At 40.6% G+C, this 6,000-nt stretch overlaps 1 long non-coding RNA gene across 1 annotated transcript; it reads right to left on the bottom strand.

The window, feature by feature from the left end:
- Positions 1 to 2,499: 2,499 nt before the first annotated feature.
- Positions 2,500 to 4,153, bottom strand: LOC144025234 (uncharacterized). Its single transcript, XR_013284828.1, has 3 exons — positions 3,710 to 4,153; positions 2,772 to 3,016; positions 2,500 to 2,671 (listed from the first exon to the last, which is right to left on the bottom strand). It is a non-coding gene; the product is annotated as an uncharacterized LOC144025234 (long non-coding RNA).
- Positions 4,154 to 6,000: the final 1,847 nt, after the last annotated feature.

Genomic DNA, 6,000 nt, shown 5'->3' with positions numbered 1-6,000 from the left:
CGCCGCCGGAACTTGTGCAGGCGATGGCGGCCGCTGGCCGGGCGCCGCCGGAACTGGTGCAGGCGATGGCGGCCGCTGGCCGGGCGCCGCCGGAATTGGTGCAGGCGATGGCGGCCGCTGGCCGAGCGCCGCCGGAACTGGTGCAGGCGATGGCGGCCGCTGGCCGGGCGCCGCCGGAACTGGTGCAGGCGGTGGCGGCCGCAATCCATGCGCCACCTGACGAGCAACAGGAGGTAGCGGCCCAGGCGAAGCGGCCAGGGGCTGCGGCGGCAGCGGCCCAGGCGAAGCGGCCAGGGGCTGCGGCGGCAGCAGACAAGGTTCCGGAGCGAGAGGCTGCAGCAGACAAGGTTCAGGAGCGAGAGGCTGCAGCAGACGAGGTTCAGGGACTTGAGGCCTGTCTGACCCGTCACTACCGACGCCACGGACCAAAGCCAGTACCTTTTTAAGCCCGGCAATGGCTCGGTCGCAGGCCTCAAGCCCCTCCTTCTCCCAGGGCTCCCATTCCGCCATTGCCCCCGCTGGGTCCAGTTCTGGTGGAGTCATTCTGTCACGGAAGTGGGGGTGTTGGTGGCAGGACCCAAATGCAGGGGGCAACAAAAACAGGGTAAGGCAGGGATGCAGGTAAAAAAAAAGGGGTTTAATTAACAAAAAGGCAAACAAGGTACTCTGTGACTAAAACAACAAGGTCGAAAACACACAAGGCATGGCATGGAACACAGGGACAACAACAGGCACAACAGGTACTATGACTCCACAAGAACCGAACGGAAAACAGGTGACTAAATACACACAGGCTAATGACAATGACTAGACACAGCTGGGCAAGACACAAGTGGCAAGGGAAGCTGATTGGTGGATACACTGGGAAGGGAAGACACACTCAGGTGGACGTGGTTTGTCATAACGGGACAAGGGAAGAAACAAGGAACACATGACAAATGACAAATGACCAAAAACACCAAAAGACAACAAAAACCCACCCCCACCAAACCAAAACATGACAGCAACAGAGAACACACAGTTATGTTATATGTTTTATAGACATGTGGACCATCTCAAAGAGGGCGAGGGAGACGACGAGGAAGAGAACGCGGTGTCTCGTAACGTACAATTATGTCATCATGGAAAAATAATTCCATTCGAGCATGCATGTGAATGGCTCAAAACATACCTTTGCTTGGAATATGTGGTATTTAATTACATCGTTTGCTGAATTTAGTATATCGTACAAAAATAATGGTGTTAACTGAACTACACATCTGCAACTCAGACTCGTAATTCCCCCGTGTCTTGTTGCTACTAACCACTCAGAAAAGTGCTGCTTACAAAAACATTTGAAACCCTTTACTCAGATATCGATTTGTCACCATGTTGAACAATTTTACCTAATAAATATCACTAAGCAACTTAATTAGTTTTGATTGAAGATACAACAGCTTCCTTGTACTTCGATGTGCAGGAATTTACATGGCTTTCACAAATAGTCTTGCTCATGTAATAATGTACTTCATTGGCTCAGTGACTTTCAGTTCATTGTTTGGTACCTCATCTGACATACAATTGTTACCTTCTTGCAGAGACTCGTACAGGAAATGACCATGGAGGAACATGAAGATATCCAAGTCCAGCTGATAGACTGACACCAAGAAATACTTTTTGACACATTGCTGACACATCAGCACCACCATGATTTCCTGTACCTGGATCCCAGACTGCAGCACCTTGGTGGACTTGTAGCAAATAAGTGACACTTTCCCAGATCCTCGAGGACAATACAAAGGTTTTTTACCTGGCATATAATTAGTCCATGTCTGACACTTGTTGTTGTAGTTTGTATAACTTGTATATTGTTGTTGTGTGTTAATTTGTACATTTAAAATAACTAAAAAAATACTATTTCCTTTGGCGTCAACATGCAGTGTTCATTCGACACCTAACCTAACACTATTTTACATGACCAGAAATGTAAAACATCAAAAGCCTGGAGAATTATTATAAATGCTTGCAATGACAAGGAATTCTTCATTGGCCAATGAATGTAAGGTACAGTACATGAAAATGAATAAATAAAATAAAGTAAAATAAAAGTCTACATGAAATGAACATATTAACTAAAAAAAAAAAAAAAAAAAAAATGCTGTTAGAATATAATAAGCTACATGAATTGCAGTTGTTCCAGAAATTTACCAATACGCTGTGCATTTCAAAATATGGAAAAAAGACATACAGGTTTGGGCCAAAAGTAGTGTTACAGAGCAGGTATGTGTTGTACACAGCTAAAATATCTGATTACCTCAATACCATGATGTTTTTTGGGGGGTTTTTGTGTGTGTGTGTGCTGACATTGTCCCCCATTAACATTGCAACATTCCTCAAACTCTCCCGAACACATAGTATGATCTGTAACACTACTTTTCGCCTACTCTATGATGATATTGGGGCAAAATTAAGGAAGGCTTGTCCATTGATTGTGTGAACAGACTGCAGTAAAAATGAAGTCACTTCAATGTTTGCTGGTTTTATTAAGTTTGACATGCTCCTTGACTGCACAAGTACATGTTATGGAGTGAGGGCATGTTCCCACCAACGATGATATCATATTCTTCAAAGGCTTGCTGAGGAAAGTGAGGGAGGAGTCACTCCATGGCTTCAGACACCTGGTCAGCAGGTCCTGTGTAAAACAAGTGGTGCTTGTACATGTGACCATTCCGTATTGCTTCACACAAAAAGTTCATGTAGTGTGCAATGCCGTCCATATGTAAATGACATACCAAGACGTCGGCTGACTTCAGTTTGTTGCAGCTCAGATATGGTAGGTGGAGATACTGGTGGTACAACACCGAAGCCTTCTGGGGTCCTCCATTCAAGTGTCCTCACTCGGGGCATTCCAATTTGGCTGCTGACTCTCCCCTTGATGTTTTTTTTTTCTTGCAGGTCGTTGATGTATTTAAACGGTGCATGAATGCTTGTATACATCAGAATATGGTTCTGGAACCCCTCAAGTTTGGCTGTTGATCTAGTGTGACACAAACAAAAACAAAATTATAAAATAAAATAATTGATACTACTATATGTCACCAACTTTCCAACAAAGCCCCCAAAATAGAGGTAAGATCTTTAGTTTTTGGGCCCAAAACATTGTATTAGCTAGATAAAAGTAACTTGACTGCATAGAATATGCAAAGGCTGCTTGCTTGTCGAGTTTCCGTGGAAAACGTAGCAGCCTGTAAATTCTTGTGCACCCAATTACACAATGGACCAGTACACACTTGAGTGAGAGAGTTCAGACTCTAGCAGTGCTTACGGTACAGCCAGCATTTAAGTCCAGAAAGTTATTCCCTGCCGAAAATTAATTTCGAGAACACTATTTTCACCAACCACAACGAAAATAATAATTTTCAACTCCTCCACTAATACAGTATGCTTTAGATTCTCCATTGAAGTTATGGGCAAATATACCTCCGAAATCACAGTTACATTACATTACACAATAACTTACGCATTTACTCTAAATATAACGTGCCAGCGGGAATCTTTTTTTTTTTTTTCAAAGCAAGTAGCTTCATAACGAAATCGTTCGAGTGGTGCGGAGTTGCTAATCAACAGCTACAGTGATCGTAAAACAAAGGTACGAACATCGTATTAATTAGTACGGTGTATACTTTTTCTCTCGCTCTCAAAACGTAAACACAAATGTACTCTTACTTACCGGTCAAGTAGAAAGCAGTCGAAGGCACCGGCACGTCCCAAACCTAGTCTGTTCCTCATTTCTCTCCATCTGGCAAATGCGGCTACAATATAAACTCTTGTTTTGTCGCGCTGAAATAAAATAAATTCCCAAAGCAATTGTGATGCTTGATAATGCTCTCTTCGGGGACCGGAAACTCTTCTTCTTCGTGTACATGCGGTCGCCATACAAACCGGAAGTGCGTCTGCAAAGGCGTTCCAAAAACGCGTTAAGAAATGGAGCGCTGAAATTTGTCGTTGACGGCACCCGTAGCAGAAAGATGGCGGCGAAACATGGCGGACACTAGCAGGTGTGGCGCGGTCATGTAAAATAATTAGTGATTTATATACTTACCGTTATATTTTTAAAAAGTATGTTTATGCAATACAACACATCTTTTTACTTACGACTAACACAAACATTTGTTTTTTTTTAATGAATGACTTTTTATTTCACCACTAGATGCCACTGTATAATACTGAGTGTACCTTTAAAATAACTAAAAAAAAAAAAGAAAAAAAAAAGACCCCAATATTTTTTAAATGAGCAATTTTTTTGAATGTCATATTTATTAAATGCTTTACTTGAATGCATGTAGTTATGTTTATTGCCCAAAATGTAAGCAATGCCATGCATTGCCCTGATCACTGAGCAAAAACAATGACAATGCAAACTCTCACCCCATCCCCCATTCTTCCCATATCCGTGCATGCGCTCACATCAGAAGGAGAAAAAAAGTCAATTGAAGACAATTAACTTCAAAGAGCAAGCAGGTTAGTCAGCTTTAGAGCTGCAATCTTATTGTGCACGATTTTCAAGTACCCCTCAATAAAAGAGACACCAATTAAAGCTTGCTAGCCTAGCAATGACTATGACTGCGTTAATACATGAGTACAATTTTTTGTGATTAATTAATGTGTTAATACTTTAACTTGGGCAGTACTAATAAAAACACAAAATATAACATACTGTACACATAACTTAATGCTAACAGATAATGCCAATCACCATAGACGGGCTAAAAGATATTTGAACACAAATGGTGCACCACCACATGTAGACAGACAACCAATATTTACAGGCATATAATCTTTATCTTAGGCAAAAGAAAATTATTTACTGCACTTATTGAATCACTTCCAATAGTTGTGAAACTACTTATCCATTTGTCACATACTCCAGAAATAGTCACATTGAATTGTATGAGAAAAGAACATGCAACAGTTTTACCTTCGTTAATCTCACCAATCTTGTAGGAGTTAAAATCATGTTGGTTCTTGATCTTATGTGAAACAAGATTTTTTTATTTTTTTATTTATTTTTTTAAAGAGGTGTGGGGGTTGTAAATCAGATAACCACAATCCACACATAACATTTAGAAAAAATAAGGAACTCCTTAATGGATGTCTTTATTTGTTGAAACTGTTAGGTGAGTGCCAGGATTAACAGCTTCTACAATTTTGAGAGACTTTCCGATTCGATGACTTATGTAACTTCTCAAAAATTCATCATTCTTTATGTTGTCATCAGTGGGTTTAAGCCAGGGTAATTAGCAAGCTACTTTATTTGCCTTTGATGACATCACCCTGTACTTGTGCTGACATTGATGTTATTGTGTTGACGCTAAAGAATGGACTCCTGAACTTCGTTAATCAGTGCACACTATTATTTTACACAAAGTTTTGGAAGCTGATGAGACTTTTGACACTTAAAAGTTATCCTCTCTATGCATGCACCATGAAACAACATGGATGATGACAGGCTTCAACTCTTAGAGGCTGAGTCCTCTGACAGTCACTCAGGTGCGTTGCTACACCTTGTAAGGAAACACTATTTATTAGAGGTTAGTTAATGCTGTAAGTCCGCTATTGCCAATTGTTACATTTTTCCAAGAGAAATTACTATAAATAATGAATTCCTTGACATTTAATGGTTTTAACGGTATTATTACATACAAAGTTAAGTGTGTCATATTTTGTCTATCCCGTCATTTCTCTGTATGGTGAATGCATAAGGACATGAGACAAATACTATGCATATTTTCATTAAGTGTAATTGAACGCACATTTCCTGGAAGGCTTCGTGTTGTAGTGGAACAAAATGCGGGGAAGAAAGGCATGGAGACAGGAACAGGGTCAAGACAAGTAATTTAATTTAAATGAAAAGGCAAAACAAGGTACCGGTACTTGGATGTTTAAAAAAAGAAAAAAAGAAAAAAGAAGATTAAAAACAACAGGAGTTTAAAATACTAAATCTAACACAAAAAAAAAAAA

This window comes from Festucalex cinctus, chromosome 1 (genome assembly GCF_051991245.1).
Source record: "Festucalex cinctus isolate MCC-2025b chromosome 1, RoL_Fcin_1.0, whole genome shotgun sequence".
Classification (NCBI taxonomy): Eukaryota; Metazoa; Chordata; class Actinopteri; order Syngnathiformes; family Syngnathidae; genus Festucalex; species Festucalex cinctus.
Note: the sequence above shows the minus strand (reverse complement) of the source record. Positions and strands in the feature narration are given on the sequence as shown.